This window comes from Oryza glaberrima, chromosome 8 (genome assembly GCF_000147395.1).
Source record: "Oryza glaberrima chromosome 8, OglaRS2, whole genome shotgun sequence".
NCBI lineage: Eukaryota > Viridiplantae > Streptophyta > Magnoliopsida > Poales > Poaceae > Oryza > Oryza glaberrima.
The window spans coordinates 24,358,527-24,373,502 of NC_068333.1; positions in this window are offsets into that span (position 1 = coordinate 24,358,527).

Below are 14,976 nucleotides of genomic sequence, written 5' to 3' on the forward strand. Positions count from 1 at the left end.
CCTAAACATTTGATTAACCGTCCTCTCTCTAGCTTATCGAGATGCAGCCTTCTCATCTCGAAAAAAGAAAAATAAAAAAAACAGTAAGCCTTCTCACCTTTTACCTTTCCTTTCTTCAATATATATATATATATTCCCCATTGCTTGTTCATTGTGCAAATGAATTGTTCAATCTTCATCAGCAACATCAATACTGTATTATTTAGCCTCTCACAATCGACGGTGATCATGGATTGACTTTCATTTCATGAAAGCTGAGGCACCACCACAGATGATGCTAATGGTAATAAACTTATTCAATGAGGATATTGTCAGTGTTCCAATCAAAAAAAAAATGCAGGACCATGGTTTTTTTTTTCATCCAAGATCATACCATGGTAGCCATCCTGTCAACACCAAAATGATCTAGTAACAATCTAATTGTCATCAGTGCAAATGCTACTGTTAAGCTTCATCTTCATCGTCACCGCCGCCGACAGACAGACAGACCCTGCATCTGAAAACAAACTGTTGAGGAGCTCATCATGGACAGACGGCGCAAAAAATTTGAACAGTTGAACAATTTGGAAGATAGCAAATATTATAATTCGATATCATGCGATTATAGTCTGATCATAGATTGTTTTTTTGTCTGCATTGTTTATCATAGAACGGGGGCATGATTGGGAAGCTTCCTGGCGTGGAACATGGATTATGTTATTCTTCTCCCAGTTCTTTAACATTTCCAGATGTACTAGCATAATAGATTATATTGATCAGTGTCACTTTCCCGGTCGTTAAAAGAAAACATTCTGATCGCTCTCAAACAATCTAAAAACATTCCAACCCTGACACTCCAGATTTCAGAAAAAACCAGCAGATGAGCAATCAAACATCACCACAGAATTCTAGTAGTCACCTTATTTTTTTTCTTCAGCCATTTTTGCCTGTGCTGAATCGACAAAGTCTCGTCTTTGTTGAAGTTTCAGATCATCTTTTTTATTGAATTGTTTGGTGCAGGATACCTGGTAAAATGTCTACTCTATAACAATTTTCTTCAGAGGAGATAATGACAGTTCAATATCCTTCAAAATACTCCTAAAGAAAAAGATAATGACAGTTGATGATGCGCCAGACAAGCACTGTAGACTGTACTAGTCGATTTTGCTTAGGCCTTAAACAACAAGATTAGCGAACCGCAAAAGCTTCAGATCTGCGTAAAGTTCAAAAGCAATGCGTGATAACCCCTTCACCATCCAAGGCAATGTACTACTGTTTGATGGCAAAATTTATTTAATCATGTCGTTGATACCATCCAAGAAAAAAAAATGTCATTTAGATCTGAAAGATACATTGACACGATGCCCTGGATGGCAGAGTCCAGAGATCTAAACTATTTTTATTATTTAAAAATATGATTATATCTTCTAATCGTTGAATTAATGGTTAAGAAGATGTGATGAGGATTCATATGACGACGAGTTCTGCCTCTCTGCTTGTGTCAGAAAATCTGGCATGTTCCAACCGTTTCCTGACGCACACATTTGATCTAGTTCATGCTGCTAATTAAGCTCAAGAGATCTGTTCAGCAAAATAGGTTACATGGTTAGCAGCTTGGTTACAATGATTTAGGTTGTTTTAGTGGAGCTTAAGTCCAAATTAAGTCATCCTAATAAAGCATGCAATTGGTAGGCTGACCATGCTGCCATCCATGCAGAAAATTAGAAGGCCCTACCGTTTGGTCAGAGCAATTGGTATACAATCACCACCAGATCTGCTTAATGAGTAGCAAGCAATTAGGCAATGAGCACTGTTTGGGCATTGCTACAGATCTAGTACTTGCAAACACTGTCCTTCTTGCTATCTATATTCCCTCTGGCTGTTATGACTCTCTAATGGTACTTGATCTCCAACCACATGACACAGCAATGCCTGAATTGTGCAGTAGCCCAATGCACTCAAACTCAACTGATGATTGCCTCTTGGCTCATTGCCTGTACATCATTCATCAGCTCTGCAAACCAAACAGCAACTGCACTGGCCTGATCCCATCCATAATTCCTCTCCCATGCTGTCTGAAATTAACTTCAGGCCGAGACCAGCAACTAAGTAAGCTCTAGCAAGGACAATAATGGCTCACATTTGGTGCTCAAACCATGTGCAGCTATACCATGCATATGCATGCACTATCCCCTAATTATCCGTTGATGATAGTAGCAGCACACATTGCGTAGGGTAGTTAGGAGTACTAATCCACACTAATGTTCAGAACAGAAAAACAGATTGGAACGTGGTGCTACAGTATGCGTGTGTATAATCATTAGAGAGAGCTAGAGCAAAGATTCTGAAGAAAAAGAAAAGTTCAGGAAAATCTCTCTCTGATCAAGAAGGTAGGAAGGAATGCTATGCTTGTGGACAGTGGACGTGGTGACTCCACCCCAGGTTCGCCAAACCGGGTCAGTGGTTTTTCACGAAAACTGTTTGAAAACCGTTACTCCGGACAAAATCCAGTCAGATTGTGTTGAAAGATGAATTTTAGTTTGAAAAACATGATTGTAAAATCGAGCAGTTTGTGTTGTCGAGCCGGTCCGGAAAGTCAGGTTTTGCAAAAACCGGCCGGTTTTCGTCGATTTTGGAAAACCCTCTGCTCCATCCATCCACAAGCCTTCTGTCTGTCGGCGAGGCTGTCTGTTTTATTAGCAGGTTCTTGAATGGAACAGATATGGTGGTCATCGCAGTGACACGAGAACTGCCCGGCACGTTGGGGAAGACACCTTTCATGATTTGTTGGCTCTGTCTCCTTGACCACTGCTCATTATGTTTTCCTTGTTGTTTTCTCGTTAATTTGCAGCTAATTGCACATTGATCACTCACCTGCACGACGGTATGCTCCTGAATTGAAGCTGAAGCTCTGAATTTAACCAGATCTGGAAGTTAACTTCAGTGTTTGACAGTATAACTCTGAGGAAAATGGCAAGTCAGAGCGTACTGGTAGCACAAACTGCTAGTCCATATTAGGGGCAATTGTGTTCTTGTCAATCAGGAAAATCCAATGTAAAACACAGATATTTTATTGGTTCCTGAATTACCTATTACCTCATTGAGCTGCACCTTTCGCTGATTAATTTCACTCTTGCTGAGTAAAGAACTCTATAGGTTGCGTAAAGCTGAACAAAATTTGCTTGAATGCTGTTGCTTTCTGACAGCTAGACTTCGAAACAGACAGGGTTTCATGGAATTATCCACCCACGCCATGCACGCCTAGAGGATTGTAGTTTAGCGCTTAATTAGGATGTTAGTATCTTGGACCTAGCTTATTTCCTCTGTTAATCCAAAATACTTCTAGAATGCGTGCAAATCAGAATTTTCATGCATTGACCATTAATACATGTAACTTTATATGGTTTGATTTCATAAAAAAGATAATACTATCCTGCAATATACTTCCATATAATGTTGATCCGGTCAGAATTATGTATTGTAGATTTAGAAAAGGTCAAAAACAACCTACATTTTCGTAGTGTAAGTAACTCCATTATTCCCCCCCCCCCCCCCCTACACGTATGAGATGACACAGATAGCGACGGTGCTTAATTATGTCTGGTACTAACAACATTTTAACATAATTGAACAACCCAATTAGCCATGGACCATTGCATCTATTGCTACCTGCCAGATGACACTACGCACAGTGCAGCAGGCAGGCCGCACGGACCTCTCATCCCCTTGAATTTTTGAGCCAATTTTTAATTAACCAGAAAGTGACTGAACATGCCCCTGATTTTCCCATTCTGTTTGAACTTCAGTTTCAAGTGCTTAATTATCAACACCACCACACCCTGCACATGAAGTACTATGCAGACGGCCGGCCAGCCGTTTATTGCAAGCACGGCTTCATCGTTAGCTCTTCAATTTATCAGTCATGATTAAAATTTAAATTCTAGACTTGATTTTAATAAATTTCTATCGTACTTTATTTTTTTCATTGGTTTTTAAGACGTTAAGAAAATACATATATAAGAGTTTTATTCAATAATTTTTTCACTAATAAGTATTCCAGCTTATAATAAGGCACTGTTTAGTTCCCAAAACAAAAAAATTCACGTCGTCACATTGAATGTTTGGATATATGCATGGAGTATTAAATGTAAGCGAAAAAACTAATTACATAGATTGCGTGTAAATTGCGAGATAAATCTTTCAAGCCTAATTGCGCCATGATTTGATAATATGGTGCCACAGTAAACATCTGCTAATAACGAATTAATTAGGCTTAATTAATTTATCTCGTAGTTTTCTGGCGGAATCTGTAATTGTTTTGTTATTAGATTACGTTTAATACTTTAAATGTGTCGAATATTTAATGTGACAATCAAACTTAAAATTTTCCCCAAACTAAATCAGACCTAAGCTAGCTGTAGATAAAACGATGAGAATGGATAGAGCCCAGACGGCCGGTTGGCCGTCAAGGTCGTACTAGGATTAATTTCTTTTCGTGTTTTGTCAAACAGAGATATTAATGCCCCGATCAGTGACCGACAACACCTGCGTTGCAGCGTTGAAGAAAGGTGTGGTTTGTCCCCTTTTTTTTTGCTGCGTGCACGTACATCATGGAATGCAGTTGTGTCTTAATTAATTAGGGACTGTTTAGTTCGCGAACGAAAATTTTTAGCATGTCACATTAGATATACGAACATATATTTAAAATATTAAATATAGACTAATAACAAAACAAATTACATATTCCGCCTGGAAACTGCGAGACAAATTTATTAAGACTAATTAATCCGTCATTAGCAAATGTTTACTATAGCACCACATTGTCAAATCATGGTGTAATTAGGCTTAAAAGATTCGTCTTACAATTTACACGCAATCTGAACAGTTAATTTTTTTTATCTATATTTAATACTTTATACATGTATTCAAACATTCAATATTGACACAGTGAAAAATTTTTCTTTGAGAACAAAACAGCGCCTTAATTTGTCTTCAAAAACAGTTGTTAAAGTTTTAAAGGCCGCGGCGGCCGGCCGCCTGCCTGCCGGGAACGCACGGAATGCAGGCGCGTGCCGGCGAATCCGGCGGCTGTGTTAACTCCGGCGACCGTACCGTGCGGTTGGTTGCCGGAGATGTGCCGTGCCACCGCCGCCGACGGCTGCGTTTTTCTTGTGGAGATGGGCCTCACAAAGTGGAGAGCCCATCAGGCCAGGCCCATTAGTGTTCAGTATTGGGCCGAATTTTATCTGGGATGAACGAGCGTGTATGGCCCAGCCCATCCCAGCAGGCCAGCACGCACAAAGGATCGATCGATCGGCTATGAATTTGTAACTCGAATGATGATGATGATGATGATGATGATTTGCCTTAAAAACGAACAAATAATAATAATAATAATAATAATAATAATAATAATAATAATCGAATGATCGGATGAGCACTGATGAAAAGACAGTATTAAATGTCGTAAACCTAGATTATTGATGCATGGCACAATACTGGCAATGTAAAAATATCGTAGACCTAGATCACTGATAAATAATGCACGCTGGTGTTAATTATATGCAGTGCAGGATAGCAGTGTACGTACTAGAAACATAAAGGAGTAAATAAACTCCAAGGATAATATCCGGTGTACAAAATTAAAGCTGAGATTGTGGTTGGGTCAGTCAGGAAATTAGCATATGCTTCTGGCTCGATCTGGTTGTGCACTGAATCTTCAGAACTGGACTGCCTGTAATTTACGCAGGAGGGGAGAGAGGCGACAGGAAGACGATCGACTACAATATTCATGTTCTTTTTTTAATATATATATATTCATGATTGAGTAACCGAGAGTTGTACTACTATACTCAGTAGCATTAGATTTCATGCGGCGCTGAAAATTATATCCCTCGCAATAATTCTTCGTACTCCATCTATTTCTACCAAACAAATATACCGCATGCATCATGTGGAGGGATTGCACTATACTAGCCCGAGCCTGAATCAAAACGCAATTAACCAGAGACGAGGGGTGTTTCTAAAAATATTAATGAGGTGGCAACCTAAAATCTTCCATCATTCCCACGGTCTTTAAGTAAAGTAATATATGTAAAATAAGTTCTCAAAAAGGCTAGGCTGTAAAAAAAAAACAGTATTCCAATGCAACCTTGCAATTTGTTAGTACTACTATGTTTAGTTCACACTAAAATTGAAAGTTTGGTTGAAATTGAAACGATGTGACGGAAAAGTTGAAAGTTTATGTGTGTAGAAAAGTTTTGATGTCATGGAAAAGTTGAAAGTTTGAAGAAAAACTTTGCAACTAAACACGGCGAGTTTGTTACAGCCTACTTCTGCCAAGTCGGAAAACTACTTGTACCCTACACATCTCGAGAATTGATCGATGTTCATTATTCGTTTAGCTAGCTAGCTGGAGTATACTTTCGTATAGGATGCATACAGTAGCTGTATATTGCTACCATGAATAAAGCTGAATTAATACTATACCATTGGATTCTAGCAGCTGTAGCACAGATCTGATATAATGGAGGCCGGTCTGCCTCCTGGAAACACGGCTAGTTGAGTCAGAAAATGTCTGCATGATTGATCGCGTCATTGCGTCCGATCCATTGCCGGAATAACAACGACCACGACTTACATCTATCAAATGGAGGCCGGGAAGAAGCAGCGCTAGCTGGAGTATTTAATTTATTAATGCACTTTTAGTAAGTAATATCCCTGCCTACATACTGCATAAGTGCATAGTACGCATGATATATACTCCCTCCGTTTCAAAAATATTTGACACCGTTGAATTTTTAGCATATGTTTGACCATCGTCTTATTAAAAAAATTAAGTAATTATTTATTCTTTTCATATCATTTGATTCATTGTTAAATATACTTTCATGTACACATATAATTTTACATATTTCATAATTTTTTTTTAAATAAGACGAATGGTCAAACATGTGCTAAAAAGTCAACGGTGTCAAACATTTTAAAACGGAGGGAGTAAATTACATGTTTATATATATATATATATATATATATATATATATATATATATATATATATATATATATATATATATATATATATATATATATATATATGCAGCTGGAGATCCCTGAAAACTGCACTGCTCCGTGCATGATACAATGTCATCGTCGTTGCAATGGTCAAAGCAGCTATAAGTTACTTCACTAATGAAAAGGGAGGGCATGCAGAGAAGAACGTGGTCTGTACAAGCAAGAATTCAAGTGTTAAGCCATGTACACTGAAAGTGCAACCAGCTAGCTAGTGTTAATTGATGCAGTGCGACATATCGAGATTTAGCAGAGAAAAGTACAACGTATAGTATGCACTTACGCCGACCATATCAAAACCATCATATGCATGTGCGCAGGAGAAATGAAACAGCTTTGACAGGGAGATATTTAAAACTAAATCTAAGAACGTCTAGTTAAGCACGATTTTTCAGTGCGTGGCTACAGTATAATAGGGCAGACAAAAGGCAGGAATACAATCTACAGACTAGCACTCTGTATGATTAACACATAAGAACAAAGGTGTCATGTAAACTTCCCTGCCCAAGCAGCAAATTAAAAGCAGCACTAATCAATACATTAACTGTAGCATATGTTAGCTAGACCCCAAAAGGAGCATTGATGCTGGCTATAGCTAGTCTTTAAAAACCCTGGAGCTGAGCTTGCAGAAAGCGCATGCAAACAGTGTACTGATACTCCATCTCGTAGGACGGCCGGTACTACAGAGAAGAGATTAGCGATACTGGAGGTAATTAAATAAACTCTCATCGTCCTGTACACTGTACGTAGTACTGGGGGTGTACAGTAAGTAAGTAAGCTTAATTAACTGAAGTGAACGGACGATGCATAGGAGTATTTATGTGGTGTTTAAGTAGCCATGTGGAGTGTGTTATTACTGAATTCTGTCACTGCTGCTAGCTCCAGTGTGTCCAGGCTCCAGCTGCTGCTACTAGCGCGAGTAGCTAACATAAGCCCTCTCCTTGAGCAGAGATAATATCCAGATGCTGACAGTGAGATCGATGCATATGCAGCTGGGCAGATATGAAAAACTGAATCTGATCGATCTGGATGGATGGCATGTTGGGGGGTCCTTCATAGCAATTGGGTCCAGCAGGAGATGATCAGCAAGCTAGCCGATCTAAAGGCGAAAGCCCAGAGCTACTACTCATCTACTACTCCCTCTGTCTTAGAGTATAGCAGTAATTTCTACTCACTCCGTCCTATAATATACTATAGAGTAAAAGATTTTGGATAATGCAACACATCCTAACAATGGATCTGAACAGATAGTCTGTCCAAATTTATTGTACTAGAATGTGCCACATCCACCCAAAATACCTTATTATGGGATGAAGAGAGTAGCATTTTAAAAAATATTTATTCTAAAATATATCAAATTTATCGTCTACTTTTCCATCTCAGCAAATAACAACCAACTTTCAGTTAGCTTATTCATATATTATCTCATTTCAACGCCAATCATGCCTTGTTTAGTTCCAAACTTTTTTTCATATTTCCAACTTTTCCATCACATCAAAATTTTCTTACACACATAAACTTCCAACTTTTCCATCACATCGTTCCAATTTCAACCAAAATTCTAGTTTTAGCGTGAACTAAACACACCCCATGTAACCATGCATCTCTCTTATTTGTATAGTTTCACATATCTCCTTGAAATTAAAAAGCTTCGAGTACCTTATACTATTTTGTAACGGATGTAATACCTAGCTACAGATAGCTGCAATGCTGCAGCCAGGTGCAGTGGCTTTGAATTAATAGATGCAAATGCAATTCTTAAATTCTGCAATTGCATGCATGTACTATCCAGCCGGGTGGCACGCCCATGTGAGTGCCCGGCCGAGTAGGAATAGCAAAGCAAGGACCTATTTGGCACAGCTACGGCTTCAGCTCCATCTCTTCTGCAGCTTCATCTAAAATGAGAGCGCACGGAGCTGGGTAGAACTCTTTCACAAAATAAACTAGAGAGATGGAGCTGGGTTTAGACAGCTCCATAACTTCACTCCAGACCCAACTTCTAGAGCTAAATTTAGGAGTTTGGAGCTCTAACAAACAGGCATCCAAATAACTTCATATATATGCAAGCATTGATGCGATTAATAATATTGCAAAAGTAACAGTAATAGCTCGGCTCTGGATCAAGAACGTACACGTTGTTGATTGGGACCAGTTCGTCCGGCAGTGCTCTCCCCACCCTATCCATGGCTATGGATTCCCCATGAAGAACCCTACGTACGCTGTCTGCAATAAGCTACTCCTACTACTACACTACTACTGCTACAGCTAGGTCTATGGCTGCTGCATCTCTGTCTCATTGCTGCTGCATGCATCGATTGCTCCATGAATCGTCCTTGGCAATGGCCGGCATGTATTGGCATTTCTCTTGATCGACCCAATACAATGCAACAAGCTGCCAATTCAAAGCATGCATTGAGTACTCTCGTTAAGAGCAAGTTTAATTTAATAGTATAGCCAACTATAGCTCGAATTCATCTATAGCCAATTTAATAGTTCATTCATACAATAGTTACATATTATATTATTAATAACCGGTCCCACCTGTCATACACACACTGCGTCTTAGAGTCTATGCTAAGCTAGCTACAAATCTGTAGCCCACTGCTCTTCTCTCTTCTCATTTATCTCCTTAAAATATATTTGCAGCTGGTTTATAGCATGCTATTCTACCTGCTCTAATTCGTTACTACACTTTTATCAGAGATTTCAGAAGAACAACGGCGCGGCAAACTAGCTAGCCAAGAAACAGCAGAGGCATATACACTGTAGCGGCGGCGGTAAAGATGGAGAAGGCCGGCAATGCATGCATGCAGCATTGCGCAGCAGTACATACGGTAGCTACAGCTGCTGCACTAGTGCAAACTGCTAAGCTTTCTTTAGAAGCAAGTTTAATAGTATAGCCAACCACTGGCTCCAACTCATCTATAGACAATTTAGTAGCTCATTTATACAATTGTTACATACTACACTATTAATACCTGGTCCCACCTATCATACACGCACTGCGTTTTGGAGTCCGTGCTACAGTTGGCTATAAATCTGTAGCCCGCTGTCATTCTCTCTACTCATTTATCTTCTTAAATTATGTTTGCAGTTGGCTTATAGGCTGCTATTGTACTTGCTGTAACCTTTCTTTCTGCTCTCCTTCTGCATGCTACATCGTCCATGCATGTACATGTCTACACACACACGTACTCCTATACAATTGTTTCTGGCTGGAGCTAGACAGACAGGGCCGGAAAAAGTCGATGCAGTGAGATACAAATTTTGTATTGTTCATTTGTATGTCATGTGTAATTTGTTCTTACTACCAAGTTGTTCTCTCTTTACTACTGTAGCTGGTAGCTGGCTATAGTAGTACAACTAGATAGAGACGAGGGTAAAGGAGATAATAGAAGACAGTAGTACCACTGCACCCGTCACATCCATGCTTCCTTCCTTATTTCTGCCCTTTACAAAGGGCTGCAAAAAACTCAAGGGAGGGGGAAAGGGAATGTGTGTACTCACTTTCATTTCTTTTTTTCTTTTTTGCAAGGGAAAAGAAGTATATTCCAGGACACACCCTTTACTTTGCATATATACTACTGCTCCCTTGGCCATTATCATTTCCAAGTTTGCCCTTATGTAGCTCCTTTGCACCCTCCTAGCTACCTTAGCTGGCTCCTACATGTATGTGGGGTCTGATCAGTCCCCACACCTTGGTTACACTTTCTAGGGCAATCAGATTAACTAAGAGTAATTATTATTTATATTTTATCATCTAATAATAACAAAAATACTAATCATAAAAAGTTTCAAATAAGATGGATGGTAAAACGTTAAAAAAACAAACTCACAACTACACTTAAATGGAACAGAGAGAGTAGCTAATTAGCAAGTGAGTTTCAAATCTCACGAGAATTTGCATGATTGGTTGAGCTATGGCTTATAACCGTAAGTAGAAAAATAAACAAATTAACTATAAAGGATTTTAGGGTGTGACTTAACATCTGCTCTTAGTGGTTTAAAAGCCAATACTGAAAAATTGAAAACAATGAAAAGATTAATTTAGATTTTAAATTGTTGTTGCGCAGCTGATAAGCTGTCGAGCAGCCAATGAAAGTGACTACTGAACCGAACATACCAAATTAAAAATGGAAGTATACATATATATGGTGCTAAAAAAGAAAAGCAACTCATATTGGAGAAGAGTTGCCTAGATTTGATAATGGTGTCATCCATTATTCCACAAAAAAAAATCTTAGAATTAAATGGCTAGTATAATTTTTTTGAGAGAAGAAAAATTAATCCTTGTTCATTTTCAGGTTCCTTTTTAGCATACTATTAGTACTAATTTGTACTCCCATTGAACTACTAGAAAGGTACCTATATTTTGGAATGGATTCAGTAGTATTATTTATGCTTTCTCCTTATACCAATGTAGGAGTACTACTTTTTATTTGACATTTTGTGCAGTAATTGACAACACAATTAATTAACCGTGCTGCAAAATTTTCTGCAGCATTAATTTGGAAAAAAAAAGTTTTGTGCACATTAGCTGAAGCACCTAAATATATAATTTATGTTCTCAGGATTCACTGGAAATGTTATCGCTGCAAGCCCTAGAGGGTGGTGTCTCCAGCAGAAAAGGAGGCAGATTGGGAGGAGGATGGTGGGGATTAGGGAAGCACACTTGTAAATATATATCTGTCACTGTCCAAAGCTAGGTTTGATGATAGGGAAAAAAAACACAAATATAATTAATCTTCGAAAAAAACGCAGATATTATATACAAATGCAATAGCATTGACTTTATGTATGCGCATGCACCGAATCGGAAGCGTATGCATCGCACTTCTCAGAAAGGTCCAAACAAAGTCACGTACAAATTATTCCTACTCCCATGCCTTTTCATTGAAAGGAACACATGCCAAAGAGATGAGACTGAATTGAAGCCATCCATCCATATATATCCCTAATTCCCTTGCAGTTGCGTGAGAAATACATAAACATGCATGGGTTAGTAATTAATCCTAGATGAATCTATCTATCGTCAGTGATTAACTTAAGTTTACTGATGGATTGGCATCTCGGATTCTGATAAGGTTTTTAAGTGATTTTCAGATGTCACTTGGTTACTTTCCAAGATTGTTTAAAGTTGTCGACACAACTGTAGCCAAAGGTCTTATTGTACTGTACCCCATGATATGCTAGATCTTCCTTAGGTCATATGTCTTGTCCTCGAAATCTTGCTGCCATTCCTACAGGATTATCCGAATATTTAAAATGAACTATCGGCGAACAGAATCGACCAACCGATTCAGCACAACATTACTGCACCATATGCATTTTATCCAAAAGTATCATTTGAGTTGATTATATAGTGCATGCCACAAATAATACTCAAAAAAATTGACGGCCTTAATTGAGTGACTGACAGGAATTTGAGATTAAATAAACTTAACGGTGCAATGATCAGTTTATGCCGAAATCAACAAAACTGAGCTACAGTATTCCCACAAAATTTAATATTGTAATGATCATTAAAGTGTGATTTCGAAAGCAGCAATGACCAGACATATATATATTAGGGAAAAAATTAATACTGGGGAATAAAAAAATATCGAACTAAACGCAGATGGCATGCATATATATAAGATCAAATTTCAAAAGAGTTTGAAATTAGAGTTATATAATGCCCAGAAGATCAGGGAAGAATAATCACCAAATGTGTGCACCGCAGTATTAATCTGAAATACACGTAGCGATCTCCATAAATATGGAAATTCCAGAAAGAAAAAAAAAGTAAAATACAAAGGGCAGAGAAGACCATTCATAAAACTCAAATGCCAGCTTCCAAAAGGCATGCAGTACATGCATCAATTAGAATACCAAATAAAGCTCTGCACCTACTACAAAAATAGAAGAAATTGTACAAACACTAGCAGTAGAACTTTGGAAACCCAGATGATCCCATTACATAGAAGTTCCATATGCATGGGGATCAGGCAGTACACAAAGTCATGTGCAGCAGAATGATCACCAAAACATTAAACTCATTCGCAGGTCTAAATATCTGAAGAGAAAAGAAGAAAATTAATACAGTACTAAATTTTGCATATAACTTAAAGGTTCTATTGACAGTACCTTAAGCGAAACAGAAATCCTACCCCACCCCACCCAAAAAAAAACAAATTAAAACATCGATAATATTGTATGCAGAAATAATTAAGATGTGCCCACTATAATTCTAAAAATTATAATTTGACACATGCATGCACCTTGTCTCTCTTTGTATTAATGAAAACAACAGAGCTCCTGCCATGTAGCTAGGTCAAAAAGGAATTCAACGCATCAAAAATTACTAACCTGATTATATTGACTAATACTAGTATAAATAATGCATGGTAGCAACTAATTTTCCCTAATGCTTTTGTAATACACAATAAAACAGATAATTAAGTTGCAAGGTACAAATTCAAAAGAAAATTTCCCATTCCTCCCGATCCTTTCTTTGGTGAGAAAAAAAACAGAGCCTATACAAATTACAATGAAAACAAATCCAGCATGGGAGGAAATCACAAATAAACTCTTGTGATGTTCAAAAGAGAAAATATATTGTATGAGATTAATTAGTACAAACTGAAATCTTAAAATTAATAAACAAAGGAAAACGATGAAGAAAAACATAACTTTTCGTGAGAAAAAACAACAGCCTCTATGGCCAGCTAGCATTCAGGAATCAAAGATAATGTGCACGTACTGCTAGTCTGATACTAGGTAGTACGGATAATTCAAGAGGTGAAATGAATGTCACGCAACTCCAATGAAGTAAAATATGAGGAACAGTTATCTGTCAATTAAGCTAAAAGATTACTTATCGCAAGCTAGCTAACCTTCCAAGAGAATGTTGAATCGCACAAAAATTAAGTTCCTAACAGATCACTACAAATATTATCCAGCAAATTAACCTTTATTTTGGGCAGAGTAAAATTGCACCTCTAGAAAAACTACATACTCCTGCTGGAGAGAATGTTCCGAGACATGATAGGATCAACGATAGATTTGGCTTATGGACTTAGCCGTATCAAATCCTGTGGTACAACTCTCAGTTTGAACACTGTAACAGCACAACAAAAAAGTGTAGGCGAATTACTAATAAACCTATCTGTAAGATAAATTTCATGGCCAAATTCATATTACTTTAAAAATAACAAGAATAAGAACATTGTCAATAAATTAAGGACATGCATGGGAAAATTAAGCTTATCTCTTACTACTATAATTGTAGTATTTCTTGGAATATGAACTGGATTTGAAAGGATCATTCCCAGCAAAAGAAGAAGAGGAAGAAGAAGAAAAAGAACTAATTTGAATGAACCGTTAATTTCATACTATGCGCATTGCTACAGTATCCCAAATTAATGAAATGTTGGTTGAATAATTACATTTAATAGGTGATTATAAACTTGATATGTTAAATGCTAACTACTGCAAGAGTGATCTCATCATTTGACCACTGCAGCTTAGCTAGATCTCTCTTGAAGTAGTAAAATTTTCTTTGAGCATATGATGACTAGAGGAAATTAATCTCTCTCAATGCAAGTGGCACTGTTGAGCACAGCAATTATTCAAACAAAATTCCCATCTAAGTAGAGGTATAGCTACTCCTAGCTAGGGCTCAGCTTTTGAAGAGCAAATTAAAGGTAAAGCACCAAAGTTGTGACACCTTATGGAGGAGACATAGATAGGACTAGAAGCTAGGAGTATTGAGCAAAGGCAAAGAAACCTTAACTACTTGCAGTACTAGAGAAAAAAGACCCCCAAGGGAACAGCATCATCACCATCATAGAAATGAATGAAGAGCATGAAAGAAAGAAAAGAAGAAGGGCATGCAAGAGAATATAGGGTGAGTGTCAATCAAGCCACTCCCCCAAGACACCAAAAC